The sequence below is a fragment of the Ictidomys tridecemlineatus genome, chromosome 7, assembly GCF_052094955.1.
Source record: "Ictidomys tridecemlineatus isolate mIctTri1 chromosome 7, mIctTri1.hap1, whole genome shotgun sequence".
Lineage (NCBI taxonomy): Eukaryota > Metazoa > Chordata > Mammalia > Rodentia > Sciuridae > Ictidomys > Ictidomys tridecemlineatus.
Window position 1 is genome coordinate 27875710 of NC_135483.1, and position 16619 is coordinate 27892328.

Here is a 16619-nt window from a genome sequence, read left to right on the forward strand (position 1 = left end):
GCTTAACACTGTGTAGTGGAGGAAGCCAAATGAACGGAGACTGGATTAAGTAAGAATTTTAAGTAAAAATTTAAAATATAAATGTCCTCAAAGAAAGAGGGTATTATAAATTTGAAAGAAGAACAGAGTTATAAAGAGGTAATATCTGGAGATACTGGACATAAAAAAATGTAAATGTTGAAGAAAAAAACTCAAAGGAAGGTTAAAGAGTAGATAGGAAAGTGTTACAAAGAAAGTACTTGGAAAATATAGAGAGGGGTGAATAAAATTTTATGATGCCCTATGTATAAATGAAAAGCACAGATAAATGAAACAACACTATGTGTCTTTCCAGAATTAATACATGTATACATCTCAGTGAACACAGATTCAAGGTCTTGTATAGACCACTGATGTACTCTGCTATGAGAATGAGTAAAATAAACTCAATCCTCTGCCTCAGAGGATCAAAAAGAAGACTCTTTTTAAAACTCCTATCAAAAAAAAGCAAGAAAGGAAATACACAAATTAATAATAGTTATATCCATATTTATTAAGTTTGGGTGTGTTTCTCATAATTTTAAAACTTACTGTAATCTTGTTTCTATACTAATATTAAACAAACAATGAATGCTTTCCTCCTAGAAGTAGTTTATGTGCTGAGGTAATTTGACTTTAATAAATTTATAGATCTGCAATATTGGACTGCTTTTTTTTGAGTCATGAGTCACATGAGAAGCAGTACATAGAACAATGCAATGCCATTTTAAGACATTAATGCTCAAGATAACACTGCAGATCTGCCAGTCAGTAAATGTCATCAGGAAAAAAAGAGAAAGTTTATCTTCATCTAAGCTTCTAGATTTTAGTGTGTCAGTTGCTGTGTTTTATTCATCAAAGATTCCCTTTTGTACCATTTGACCAGGTTAATGAGATACATATCTGTATCTATATGTATATAAATATACATATATATTTTATATATCATAAGATGAGATCGTCTGATATTTCTCTCTAGACATACATGAAATATAGTTAACCTAATTTGCATTTTCAATAGCACATGTAATTTTTAAATATTGTATTTAAAATTTGAATTACCATGCCAATATATTTTAATTGAGATGAAATTCACATAAGGCAAAATTAGTACCCTTACGTAAGTGTGCAAACATCACTTATATCATCTACAAAGAGCCTCCTTTCCCATCAAGCAGTTACTCCTAGTCTCCCTCCCTCAGCTCTTGGCAGTCACAAGGCTAGTTTCTATCTGATGGGTTTACGAATTCTGGCTACCTCATATAATGGAATCATACTATATATTTTGTGTTGTTGTTTTTTTATATCCCTTTTATAGGTAACCATTTTAATTGTTTAAGTTGTTAAAATCTCTGATTAGGACAGTCCCAAATTTGTTTTCAAATAAATATCAGTGTTCACATCTGTAAACACCAAACTTAATGAGATGTTGAAAAAAAAAACTAAATAATGAGGCAAATACAAATGATACACATCTGTCTAAACCTCCCCTCCTCAGTCAACTGTTGTCAAGGTCACCTGCCTCCACCTTCTCCAGCAAAGTGGAAGCAGAAATTCTTCCTCCCAGTAAGGAGTTGTTAATGAATACCTGCTGGGCAGCTCCCTTCCTGCCCTTCTGGGAAGTTAATGGAATAGGAAGAAATACCCCTGGACAGCTCCCTTCCCACCTTTTTGGCCACCCGGGCAGAATGAAAGAAGTGGGTATAAGAAGAAAATAAATCTAAAATCTATAAAAGAGGCAAGACACCCCCATTCCTTTGGGCACCAGCTTTGGACCCCCACCTCTCCAGGGAAGTGTCCCCCCTTACTCCCCACCCTGTTCTATCCTATAAGTGAAAATTTTTGCTCTTGCCTCAGCAATTCTCATATGTTCAATCTTCTACACCAGAGGAACAGGACCCGAATCCTGATTCTCAACACCAGTATCAAAAGAATGGACAAAGTGATCACAAATAATATTCTGTGGACCACAGCTAGATTAAACTTTGACTGATAACAATGGTTCTTAAAATGTGGACCCTGTAAAAGTAACATGAGCACCAGGATGAACAACTTGAGAAGTTAATCACAATGCAAAATCAGAACCTCTGAGTGGACTCAGCAATCTGTTCATCAAGCCCTCGAGGTGATTGTGATATACACTGAAGTTTGAGAACAACTGCTCTGAAGTTGAGAAAAATGGAACAGTTGTCTTTAACTTGCCTCTGAAAAGCCTTATTTCCTGGTTTTCCTGTGACTCGAAGCTGCTTATTCCAAGTAGTATCTGCTGCTAAACCCTTCTCCACTGGCCCACCTCTAAGTGCTAGAGAATCTCTGGGCTCCAGCTTCAGTCTCTTCTCTGTACTCACTTTAGATCCATATATACCTTCAGTAAACTAATGACAATCTAATTCATGTCTCCAACCATTACCTCTCTGAACTCGCCTCCTGTTAAGCTGACTTCTTGGTTTTCCTGCTTGGATGTTTATAGGTTTATACTGAACTCTTACTCTTCTCTGGAAACTTGAGATCCCCTGACTTTCCCATCTCAGAAAATGTAAACTTTACCAGGTTTCTCTGATCAAAAACCTGTAGTCATCCCTGACTCGTCTTCTCATGACTTTACATCCAGAGCACATTTGTTGCTGCTACTTCAAATGATGACCTCATCTATCACTCATCATCACTGCTACCACTCTAATCCAAGCCACCAGCATCCTCCACCTGATTACGGTACCAGATGAATCTTGCTAATATTGCTGCCCTGCCCACACGTACACATATGTTTAATTCTCCACATAGCAGTCAAAATATTAACCAGATCTTCCACTTTCCATCACACATTAAAAAAAAATCTAATACTTTTTCATGTCCCTTAAAACACTACATGATCTCATCCGCAAACCCATGTCCACCATTTTCTGAGCCATTCTGATTTTTTTTAAACACTCAGAGATTCACCTCAGAGTCTGTATTTATAATATTCTCTCTGTTGTCTTCTCAGAGCTCCCAGAAAGGTTCCCCAACCCTTCTTCTTCACCCTTTATCTCCTATAACACTTTCTAAACTATCACCTAACCTTACCATTCACTTCACCACTTGGTATTTTGCACTGTCTGTGTTAGTTATCTATTGCTGCATAAAATTTTATTTCTAAACTCAGTGACTTAAAATGACACACAATTACTATCTCACAGTTTCTGTGGGTGAGATATTCAGGCTGGCTGAAATGGGTCCACTGCCTCAGGGTCCCTCACAAGGCTGCAATCAAGGTTCATGGAATTTGGAAGAATTTGCTTCCAAACCCAATGGTTGTTTATGGAATTCATTTCCTCCAGGAAATGAATTAGGCTGAGGGTCACAGTTCCTTGCCACATGGGCATGTGCAATGTGGCTGCTTATTTCATCAAAACAAGTAAAAAGACAGTCCACTAACAAAACCAGTCTTGAAAATAAAGATTGGTTCCATTCCCACAGTGTTGAAGATTGGACATCTGAGAAACACTGAAGCAAGAGAAAAAAAAATTATTAAAGGATAGAACAAAGAGAGAGACTCTTCTGGAGAGGAGGGAGTTCAGAGCTGGTGCCCAAAGGGGTGGGGGTGTCCTGCCCCTTTTATAGATTTTAGATTTCCTTTCTTCTTCTGCCCCCCTTCCCCTTATCTAGGCTCCAGCTTCAGTCTGTCCTCACTTTAGATCCACATGTGTCCAGGGGGCACTTCTCCCTGTTTTCCATATCTGTCCAGAAAGTCAGGAAGGGAGCCACCCAGCAGGTACTCATTAACAACTCCATGTTGGGAGAAAAAATTCCCTGGAGACAGGTGACCTTGGCAACAGTTGGCAGAGGAAGGGGAAGTGCTATAGAGGTACTTGCATTTTATTTCCTTTTGAACCAGCGCCCATCTTCCTGACCCAACCATTCATTATCTACACTATCATTTTGCCCTGGTCTCACTAGCAAGATGAAAGTCACAATAAGTGGTAACTTAATCACAGGAATGATATACTATCAGCTTTTCCATATTCTATTGGTTGGAAATGGTCCAGCCCATAGTTAAGAGAGGACCTTACACAGGGACCTCACTGATTTAGTCTTTCAGGCTGCCTCTTATATTCTCCTAAGCATGTTTCATGCTGTGCAAATATAATACTGCAAGAGTTATTTTTCCAAGTCTAAGACAAGGATACTGAGACAGTTGAGGTTGATAAATTTCACCAAATGCACATAAGTAGTAAAAGTTTGGCAAGCATTTGAACTCCTTTCTGCCTGACTCTACCTTGATCTTAATGGCCACACTCTCCTACCACGCCTACAATGTGTTGCAATTATAGAATTGAACTTTTCACTGGAAGTTGCATAATTTAAAATTTCCCCTATTAAATTTTGATTATTGTTTTAATTAACCCTTTTATTAGCCAACCCCATCCACTTATTTACTATTATTTCCAAATATCTAGTTCTTATGATCTCAGCAGAAATGTACTTAGATATTTAAAAAAACATAGTTACTCACTTGGTACATCAGAGTAGCTCCAGTTCGAATGAGTGTTAATTATTGCCATTGTCTAAAAGGCGAAAATGACACTCAAGTGAATTAAGAAACATCTGCTTTTGTCCCAGATCTTAACTCCTCTGGGCCTCATTACTGTCATTTGTTAAATAAGAGCATTGAACCAGAAGTCCTCCTAGGGCCCTTATGTCTTATTGACTCAATGTGATGCTGAGGACAGAAGAGGATATAAATTCAGCTTAGCCTCCTCCCTACCTTCACTCTATATCCATCAGGTATAGTGGGTTCCATTTTCTGAGATTTGGAAGGTTCGGGTAGGCACTGATTCGCCTCATGACTTTCCAAAGTTATGTATCAAATCAACAGAATTTCAAGCAGAGGTTTTGACATCCTTATGTCCTGTTTTTTGTTTTTGTTTTTGTTTATTTTCAATTTTGTTTTACATCTGACATGTGAATTGAACAGGGAGATGAAATTAGCTCTTCTTTTTTATTGTTTCCAATTTTCTCTTTCATCTTCTTTCCTGGGAAAATTCCCATGTGCTTTTCAATTTACAAAAGTTGTGGACCAAGGAACCATTACCATTCAGACCCACCTTTATTACCACTTAAAATTCTTCTTTTCAGAAATCTATGTAATTTAAATAAGGGGGGAAATAGCATTATGAAATAAAAGGAGAGTTACTATATGTGCCCCTTAATGTTTCCTCTATTAAAGTTTTTAGTACCTTATATATGATAAACAGAAAATAATCATTTGTAATTAAAACAAAATTCAATATTAATAGACTGAACTCAGCCTCTCGGAAATTGATATTAATTTCTGATTTTCTAAACTAACTTAGGACTTCTTTTAATTTAGTCAACTATTACATGTCTTGTTTCAAAAATGAATAATCAAAAGAAAGTTATATTTAATAGGCCAAATTATTTCAGTACAAATCAAACTCTCAGAGTTACTCACATTCACACAAGTGTTTTGTTTGAATCAATATTAAATAACATGGTACAATCAAGCAGCAGCTTCTTATGCTTGAATGGTTACCCAACCAAGCAATCTAGTAAGAAGAAAACACAATTTGACTAGGGCTCTGTGTGCATCCCAAACAAACTGCAAAGTCAATAATTACAGTGTCTTACATAGAGTAAATGCTCAATGATCACTGAATACCTGAAGAAATATAAAAAATAATAGTCATCAAGGAATCTCAAACCTGAAGAGTTGAGACTATTACCTGTGCTTTACAAAAATGTTGCTACAAGGAATTTGAAAGAATATCAATAAGAAAAGGAACGGGTACTCTGCAAAATAAGCTAGGTGTTGTCCTGTATGGAATGCAATGGAAGTTTCAAGTTTAGAACAGATATAGCTCACCCTGGACTCAGAGACCATTTGGACCACTTTTCAGAAATTAATTAGAATTTGAATAAGCAGAAAAGTAAAAAAAAAAAAAAAAAAATCCAAGACAATGGAACCTTAGTATTAGTAGCAAGGTAAAAATAAATAAGATTTATCAAGAACAATATATAAGGAATAAATAATAGATACAACAAATAGATACAAACTGTGTAATACTTTATTCAAATATTTGGACTGCTTTTCCTTAATGTGAGATTCCTGTACCCTTGAAGAGAAAATAAAAATGAAATAAAAATCTCAATAATAAGTAAATCTGGTGAAAATACTATTAAGTTCAGTGTTTTAGATATATTAGTTTGTTAGGACTACCATAACAAAGTATCACAGTCTGGGTGACCTAAGCAACAGAAATTTATTTTCTCAAAATTCTGGAAACTAGAAGTCTGAGGTCATCAGCATCAATTTTTCTTCTGAGGCCTCTCTTTTTTCTTCTTGGCTCTCCCATGGCCATTGTTTCCCTGCATCTTCACATGATCTTCTTTCCATGGGTCTGTGTCCTAATCTCCTCATATACAAGGCAAGCAGCCATACTGGATAAGGGCCGATCCTAATGACTTCATCTTAACTTGAACTCTTTAAAGACCCTGCATATGTAAGAGGTCTTATGCAGAGATTAGAACTGGGGTGCATATGTATGGATATAATAATGGAAACTGCGAAAGTGGAGAAGTCCACACAAAGAAAAACTCTGTAGCAAACAAAGCAGCAAGCCAAGGAAAGGATATGCTTGATTTCTCTGTGTTCTTTTAGTAACTTCATGTAAATAATGAAGACTGAGTAAAAAGAAGTTTTGGAGACTCTCTCTACTCCACTAGGGAAAATAAAGACCCAAAGTTTAAGTGTCTCCTCCAAAGACAACAAAATGGTGACAAAAACTGATGCCCATTACATTATTCTTTTCACCACCACAGAGTGCCTTAAATAATTAAATAAAATCATTCCAGTTATGTTTTAAAGACACTTGACTTCTTTTAAGGACTTTGCTTTTTCTATGGGCTTGGTATAGGTTAAGTTCTATGGCTATAGATGAAGTCTGTGTGCGTGGTCTAGACCTGTGCTATATAATGCAGTAACCATGAGCCACATGAACCTACTTTTAAAATTTAATAAAATTTAAAATCCAGTGCTTTTGTTGTGCTAGGTACATTTTGAGTACCAGACAACCATTTGTGACTAGCAGCCACCATATTAGACAATACAGATACAGAATAAGTTTATCATAGCACAAAGTTCCATTGGACACTCCAGTCCAGCATATTCTAGAAATCAAGTAGATATTTCTTCCATCAAATTTGAAGCAGTTCAGTTTAAATAATTCAAATAATAACCCTCAAATAGTGACTGATGGCTCATTTCACCTACAGACACCACACATATTAATGACAAAAATAAGTCCCTTTTGAAATTTTCCTGATTTTCCATCTTCCCATTCAAATGAGGCTACACTTGGTTTTTGAAACCAATAAATAAATAAAGACATACTGTTGCAGTTAATCAATTTTAAACAGTTTAAACCTCAAATGGCTTAGCATTGATTCTAAATTATTCCAAACACTCTCCCTTCCTGAAGAAACTCTGCAGACTCTTCCTCTATTTCTAAAGTACTGTGGACAAGTCTGAATGGTAGGTGATTATCTACTGTTTTATCCAAATATTTAATCATCCATGAGAAATTCCTCCATCCCTATGCAAATTTCATGCCAAGAAATTAAAAGTAATTTGGACTGTTTCTAAATTTACAAAGAATTATATTATAATATGAAAACCACAAAAATGAATTACTTTATTTTTAACAAGAATGTGGTATGCTCAGATTTGTGTTTGCAGAAAGGTGAGTGAATACTATGAGAGATAGAAGGACACAATGGAACAGTGAACATTTGAGTGGCATTTGTCTTAAGACCAGGTTCAAAAGCCCAGACACAGTGTTTTCCAAAGGTTGAATGTCCTCAGAAACACCAAAGAGGATTTTCTAACAGTGAGGACTCAACAACCCTCCCCAAACCTACAAAAATAGAATATGGAAATCTCCATTTTTAATGAACTGCTTTGTAATTCTTTTTCTTGGGTAATTTTTCTTCTCACTAAAATTGAGAGGAAATGTGCATGCTTAAAATCTAATAGAAAGTTCATATGTTCAGTAAAAATCTGTAGAAATTAATATTTATTCTGGCCATGGATGTTCCTCACCAAAGCATGGAAGAACTGCTTTTCTAAAGCACATATTATTAAATGACCTTTTGCTGCCCTTTTATTGTTTTAAAACAGGAGTACTGGCAGTGATTTCAAATATAATTAAAAACTCAGAATATCGTGCACACAACTGAAGAGCAACCTGAACACCTAATGGTGTGAGCCTTTCTGGGAAACCAACAAGGATAAACAACTTCTGAAGACCATTTTTTAAGTCTTATGGGTTTTTTTCCTCCCTTGTATTAACTTGCAATTTTTTTAATTTTAAAAACTAGTCTGAAAAATTCTGGGCTAAAACTATGTCTAAGGAAATTGAAATTAGAAGTAAAATACTAACAATTTAAAAGGGCATCAAAATTTGAAAACACTAGTCTGTTGTTGCTTTGAAAAGAGAAAAAAACATAAGATATACATCATTTGAATTCATATATACAAAATTTTTAAATTCATCCATTGGATTTATTTAATAATTGACCAAATTGAAAAAAAGAAAGAAAATGAAGATAAATTCACTTCATTCATAAAAATGATCTTGTCCAATAACTATCACATATGAAATGCACTTGATTTGGGGGAAAGGTAATTTAGTGTTCTTTTTCAGTATAAAATGCTTTGATTAAAATGACAAATACATCTTACATGTGATATTTGCAGATGTAGATATGTATCATGTGACTTCACAAAGTTGCACTCTTAACTGTGGGGTCATATAATTAGTTTTGCTTCATTTTCAATACAATGTCTTCTTTTTAAAGGTCTCCCTCCTTTTGTGTCTGCCACAGTGGAGAAGGCAGTGGAGAACTTAAAGGGATGTGAACAAAGAGCACATAAAGGATCTTCCCTAGGGGCTAGGCACTTTCTATGTGCCTGGCACTTGTCTGTGCCCTTGTTATACTTCAGAGTGTCTCATTAACCCAGTCAGTGCAAAACCCAGCTCGATCTTGTGCCAATGAGCCAACTCAGAAGACCAACCCAAAGAATCTCATTTGCACCCCGAGATACTGCTGGTGTCTGAGTCATCGTTTACGTTCCTCGGGGAAGGGGTGGAAACTGCACTTATAAACTACTTTCCACCTGCTAAATCATTTTATTTGGCAAGTGCTCCCAGTGTTGCTGACAGAGCCCAAAGACTGGTGAGTAATAAAGAAGCATTTTTCCTCTTCTTTTTTAGAAGCTCAGGCCCTCTTCATCAGTGGATTGCTGTCCAAATAAAGGGAATTGATGACAGTTGTAGGCTAAGGGGGCTCATTCTACTCTGTTTTATCCTGGCAAGAGGATCTATCACCCTTTTGAAAGACATTCAGTCCCTGAAAACAAGATCTTAACGCTTTGTCAAATCTTGCGGAAGCCTGAGGTGGTTTGGAAGCTAGCCAATTAGGTGCTTCTGTGCAGGGTTTCAAGCCTCCCCCTCCACTTCCTTTCATCTTCCACTGTCTGGGTTCTTTTATCCTTAGCTAAATAGCAGCCAATGAGCCTGAGGCAGTAAATAGGATCTGGGGAGAAAAAATAAAAAACACCCTTTACATCCACTGAAAGCCAACCTCTTTACCAAGATGGTACTTACCTCACTTGGCCCTGATTCTGGCCTGGCTATAACAACCCAAGGGAGAAAATAAGGATGATAAGAGAAAACTGATGGCATTACTAGGAGGAAAGGAAATCCTCTCAATGTGTATGACTGTTGAATTATCATTCTGTCTGTCTCCCTTTTTGCACTATGAGCTTCTCTCATTCATTTCTTTCAAACCTGGATAGACACAAGGTCTGGCACACGCTAAGTGTTCAACTGTTCACAGAATAAATGAAGATGGATCCATGTATGCAAACATTTTCCTTATTATTTTAGACCATCCCCTCTCCAAATTATGACCTCAGAGCCAAAAATGTCACCTTTCAGCCAAGTTTATTCCTTAACACCACTCAATTAGCCCATTGCAACTGTCCTGTAATTAAATGCCCAGAATTTTTCTCTCCTCAGCAATGAATGCTGGCACCAAATTCATATTACCACACACTGCTTTAATCTGTTAATACCCTGCACAGAAACCCCTTCATAGTTCCTCATTCTCTGGCAATGAATTCACCTATGAATGAATTCACCCATCCAGACAAATGTCTTGTTTTGCTTCTCATCCCCCATTTGACCCAAGTTCTTAGAGACACAGACACTGCCTTTGCATCAGTCAGTCTGCAAGCATGCCCTGCGATATTCATCCTCCAATTATTTTCTTTACTCAGAAGGACTCCTTTCCTTCTTTTTCATTATTGAAATGCTGGTTCAGACACCATTTCCCCATGAACCAGCCAAAAAATAATCTCTCCCTACATAAAAAGCATATTTTGTTGGCAACCTTCTTCCAGTGCTTATTTCATACACTGTTAAATGCAATTACTGAGAAGCCCCAGTCTACGCTGGTAACCAATAAAGGGAAGAGACAGTATTGAGTTCATCTCCATAGCACCCGTAAGTACCTGCCACACATCTTGTACACAGCTTGCTCCAGTGTTTTCAGATGAATGAATTAATAGGATTTTATAAAGATTCACAATATTGTATTTTCTACTTTTTTATCCATCCCCAGAAGGCATTGCATATATTTTGTTTTTAAACATGGTATTAAAAGTCAAAGGAAGAAATAGGCATACAATAAAGGAGACAAGTCTTAATCCTATCATTTTGAACAACAAAAGCAAAAGTTATGCCAAGCACTCATATTGAGACCCTGCTGAGGAATCTGAGAAAGAGAAATTAAAGTAAATGTGATCTCCTGCAAAAATGACAGGGCTTTGTTCCAGCTAGCTTAGAGCTGTTCTACAGATTATACCACCCTGGTGTGATCAGTATTCTTCTCAGACATACCTGGCTTTATCTGCTTTATTTGTATAGCAACAAAAGTTTATACAATAGTACCCATCATTAGCAAAGAACTATGCAACTGTTAGTGTTCCTCAAAACTTCCAAATGCTTTTAAGTTTTTGATAATAAAACTCACATCTTGTAGTCACTAATGTTATTTGATTTCAAGAGGATCTATTCTGAATTCCTTTACAAATAAAAAGATTTCTTTTATATTTATTCCCTTACATCTCTTTGTACATGTCTCTCTCTTTCTCTGCTTAATTTCTCATCTAATATTGCTAAATAAAAATCATTGTGAGGTATATTTTACAGATCAAAAGTGCAAGAAAATTGGAATGGTTTCCATACTAGATAGAAATCAATGGTGAATCAATAAAAAAATGGGTATCTCCAGAACATAAACTGGAACCCCAAAGACAGGAGTAGAGGTGACACTTTCCAAGTATTGTGCATCAAGATATATACCATATTAGTATAACTCTCCTGTGTTCATACATGAATACACCACAGTGAAAACTCCACATCATGTACAACCACAAGAATGGGATCCTAATTAGAAGTAGTTACACTCCATGTATGTATGTAAAAATACATTGTACTGTCATGTATATCTAAAAAGAACAAATAAAAATTTAATTAAAAAAGATACATACTATATCAGGTTTTATAATTCGGAAACTTCAAAATTTTTATATCAAATGTAAAATTACAGTTGTCAGAAATTAAGACCTTTATAACTCACTCAGATAAGCAAGAGAATTTTCAATATTGAATAACTCAGAACACTAAAATCAGTATTAGTGAAGAGTATCCAATATATCAAACACCAAAGAAAATTTAACATATTCCCTTTATTTGTAGCAATTACTGCTTACACATTTATTTGGTGAAATAAAATGAGTGACCTCTCAGGAATAATTAAGAACCATGTCATATAGTTCTTAATCATTGACAGTAATACCAGTGGTTGTTGCTCAGAAGTATTAATGACAAAATGATTTGCTACCAACAAATTTTATTTCCAAATCTGGCTTTTGTGACTCTTTATAGGTAGTTTTTAAAAATTTCTAGATACATGCATCTATTTTCAAACTGCACACACTGCTGACCAAAACACTACTGGAGATTCAAAACACTATTTGTGCATTTCAAAGAGCTCTCCATTTATTTAGCAAATATTTACTTAAAATCTGCAATGTCCATTTATGAGGATGAAATAAAGCTTCTATTTTAAAGACTTTATTATCCACTATAATAATTATAAACTGATGAGATAGTAACTGTGATCATATTTGAACAATGAGATTTTGGTTCACAGGAACATCTACGCATCACCATGATTAAAAGCATTGGAATTTTCACTCCATCACAAAGGGCTGGAACACTGATTTCACTCTTTCTTTGAGCTAGACAAGAAACTTGACCCTCAGGTCTACTGAGTTTCTTCACCTGTAAAATAAAGAATAGGAACACCTACCTTGTAGTGTTGTAGTGTTGTTTTGATGATATAGGTGTTTCTTAGAATACAGTAATTGTCCTGTAAATAATGGTTGTTGTTGTTCGTAGTAGTAATAGTAGTAGTAAGTAGTAGTTTGGTCGTACTATTGCAGAAGTAATGTTGGACTCTGAATAAACTGTGGGACTTTTACCTAAACAAGAAGAGAGGAAAGAGTGTGTCAGGTAAAAGAGCCCTTGGTAATAAAAGAGATTGAAAAAGTATTCAGAAAAGGGAAAGTCATTCTGTACTCCCACATGTGTACCAATTTGGCCAGTGGCCACAGAAAAGATAAGAGATTAATTAAGGTAAGGTTGTAAAAATTGAAATTGCCATATTCTTTTCCACCTAAAGCAGACTGGGATTTTTAGATTATTAGAGTAAGGAGACACTAGTGCCTAGAAATTTTACTGAACTCATATACAAGCTGCAAAGATTTTATTGGTGAAAAATTGCATTATCAAGTCTGTTGCACAAGGCCTGGAATATCTACAGTTAGCATCTCAGATATCTTTTAATAGTGTCATGAGGCACACGCACACACACACACACACACACACACACACACACACACAAACTCACAGAAAAGTATATCAAATAGGAACCTCTAAACTAAGGACTATTTCCACTAGAGGGCTCTTTCCATTCTCAAAATTGATGTGTCCCAATTGAAATTGGCCAAACTCTGCTGAACATGACTCTGAAGATCTATAAGAAGCTGATTTCATCAGAGTTTTTGATGTTCTAATGTGAGTCCTAAAATGAGAGGGAAAAAAAAAATCTAGGGCCCCACTATTTCCCTATTTGGGAGGACTTCTGGTTCTCTCAGTCTCCACCCAGCTAGGTGAAGGGACCTTCCAATGTTCTCCCAACAGCCCCACATGCTTTCCTGGTTCATAACCTGTGCCTGCCAGTATGGCAGCACTTACCTACACCATAGCAGTCTGTTCACTTAACTCTCCCACTGAACAAAAGTTTCCTGAAGGAAATAACTCTGTATGCGTGAGTGTGTGTGTGTGTGTGTGTGTGTGTGTGTGTGTGTGTGTGTTTTCAAGATCCCTTCAATTCTCACTTTTATTATTGCAACTTTCTCCTAAATTATTTCCCTGCTTCCACCCATGGCTTACTATAACCTATTTCTCAAAACAACAGCCAGAATGATCCTTCGTCAGGTCTTGCCATTTCTCTGCTCAAATCCCTCAATGCTTTTCCTTGTCACTCAAAGTTAAGCCCATTTTTGAAATGGCACAAAAGGTCCTGCATGATCTGCTTGTACCCCTCAACCATCACCCACAATGATACCTCTCCAACTTCTACTTCAACTTCCCTCCTGCTGTCTTCTCCTCTCCCTTAACCTTCTACATCAGGAAAAAATACACTCAGCACATCCGTTACAATAAAAATAATCTCATCTGGTTTGGGCAGGTTCCTTTTTAAACTAGCTTAAGTGTGATTTCTTTTCTCATGTGTGTATTTCTGGGGAATGCGCCTGCGTGTGTGACAGAGACTAAAAAACAGACACAGACAAAGGAAGAGAGGAGAGTCATCTCTTTCTCAATGCCATAATTCCCCCCAGTTTTAAGAACTATGACCATCCATCTGGCCAAACCCCTTGATAGCAACAGTGCTCAAGGAGCACCCCCAAGTGGTAGCACTAACCTCTGAAGATGCTCTCTCTTTAAATAATTGAAGGATTAGAGGACAAATTCAAATTCTCTTGCTTATGAAACCAGAACCCTAGTCTTCAAAAGGAAAAGCCCTTGAGAATACAAGAGTAAATAAATAAATAGAAGAAAGATTTACTGAACAGAGAACAACAATGACTGCAAGAAGGAGAGAGAACAAGAAGCCTAAATCACACTCGCACATGGGGCTCTATTACAAGGCTGTCACTCAAACAGATTTCTCTGTTAAATGGATCAGCAAGGTGGTAGCTCATTTCTTAAGTGCTGTCGTAGGTGAATTGTGTTGTCTTAGTTTTTGTTTTGTCTTATTTTAGTTGGTTGTTTGGGTTGGGTTTTTTATTTCCAGATAATTTTACCTCAGCACCTTGATCATTATCAAAATACTTCTTTGATAATATTACAGAGATAAATATGGCTTATCAGTTCAGACAGAGCCCCAGAGGTCTCTGCATTTCTTTCTTATTTTCTGTCCTGCTGATCCCCGTACACACACCCACCTGCCAGAGAGTGAGATCGTGGTACTGAAAGCAGAAGTCTTGCTAAGCTTTGATAGCCTCTGAAGCTTTATCCCCAGCTCAAGTACAAAGCAGTTATGAAAGACCTCTTGAATTAGAGAAAATGCTTTTTGCATTTTTAGTATCTAAATTACAAGTATATGTGACTGGTTTGCAGATCCAACTCTAAAGAATCAGTTATTTACAATTATATCTGGAAATGCAAATACAGTGAAGAATATAGAGAGTGGAAGAATGAAAAAAAACACAAGAGTTTATGAGAAATGGAGAAGGGAGAAAGGAAAACACTCAAAATTGGTTTCAAATGTTGGAAGGCATTATTTGTTATGTTGTTCACTCCTGCCATCTAGTGGTTACTGTGCAGTAATGGCTAAGTCAGAACTGTCCAAAATCACTAAAGATGTGATATCAGTAACCTATTTACACCTGTGACAGGTCCCATGTTTTTCTTTCTGGTAAGAAAACGACTGTGAGTGTTCTGTATTTGTTATTGTCCCCAACATTTCAATGGTGAATCAAGGATTCAAATTTGGAATAAATTCTGAAAAGCATCAATGATTTTTGCATCATTCAGTCAGTGTCCTCCATTGGGCAAGTTCTCTTCCCCCAAAACTGTACTATTCTGAATTTCTAATGTTTCAACAGTTCCTTTCCTAAATATTAGATGAAGAAATACAACTCTTTCTTGAAAAATGCTCTTAATCCAAAGAGCAAAGTAAACTGATAAAGTAGAATTATGGTCTCTAAACATTGATTCAATCATCAAAAACATCCCTGCTTTTGTAAAAGATTTATGTAAAGAGAAAACATACTTTAAATGGCCTTTTATTTTAAATTTTGTTAAAGTTATTTTAAAGGATAATTTTCAAAAAAAATCCCCCCAAAATGATTCTTTTCCTCTTCTGTGAATGGGGGGAGATACCGTTGCAGATTCAGCTGTATAGATTCAGAAACTGTGCCGCAGGCTCCCACCAGCGTTGTAAAGATGCTAGTGCATTGCAGACAGGGCTAAAGGGATCAGAACACAGCCGGCTGAGAGAAGAAAGTTTTACCAGAGTTCGACACCTGCGGTGAGGGTTCTGATCTTTACAATCATATCAAAGGTAATGACTCTACATTTTTTAAGGGGAAAAATCCACAAGGGAGACACTATCTGAGAAGTAATGAGCTTCAAGCATGACTGGCTCTCTGGAAGAGAATTTTGCAATGCCATAAAACAATCCCAGGTCTAGACATTTCGGATGACAGGCACAGAGATGGGAAGCGGCAAGCTGAAATAGAGAAGCCCAAGGCATGTTTTTTTAAAAAAAAAAAAAAAAAAGAATTGGAGGCTGGGGAGAATGTTTGGCCTAGAACTTCAAAAAAAAACATAATAAAATACTTTAAGAAATGTAACTCAGAGATACAAATAAGACTTGTATTTTCCATTGGGGAAGAAATTGTTATTGATACTACTGCCTTTCTAGAGTCTTCAGGTAGAGAGGCATAAAAATCTGACATATGTAACAAAGCAATTCTGGTACATGTGCATCACTAGTAAGTCTCCTCAAGGGGTGCATATGCCAGTGCTAGACTGGGCATCATGATGCCCAAGCATCTATCTCTTATGTTCCTGACTTCCTGGTCCTATACTCTCTGAATTCTATGTCCAGCCACTATGGCCTTCTCTGAATTCTTTGTGTTTTCTCATTTTTAAATCAAGACCTTTGTGCCACTGGTTTTCTTCTACCTGAACATTATACTCCCTTGGGGCTTTGTCAACCCAGCCCCAAATTACAGATCACTGCCTCTAAAAAGTTCACTTATACCTTATCTAGTGCTGTACCTCACTAGTTTTTCACCATCAAACAATTTTTTCACAAAAATAATTTCCTTGGGGTTTTTTGCTTATTTTATTTAATTTTTAATTACATATTTTCCCCTTCTAGAATATAAACTCTATAAG

The 16619-nt window shown here is 36.4% G+C and overlaps 1 protein-coding gene across 5 annotated transcripts in view; it reads right to left on the minus strand.

Annotated features, from left to right (window-relative positions):
• Window positions 1–16619, minus strand: part of LOC101976097 (nonsense-mediated mRNA decay factor SMG5) — a 114214-nt gene that overhangs the window by 15997 nt on the left and 81598 nt on the right. For all 5 annotated transcript variants that reach the window (XM_040293727.2, XM_040293729.2, XM_040293726.2 and 2 more), the window contains one exon: window positions 12457–12628. The gene's annotated coding sequence lies outside the window, so the exon portion shown is untranslated. The remainder of the gene's footprint in view (window positions 1–12456; window positions 12629–16619) is intronic.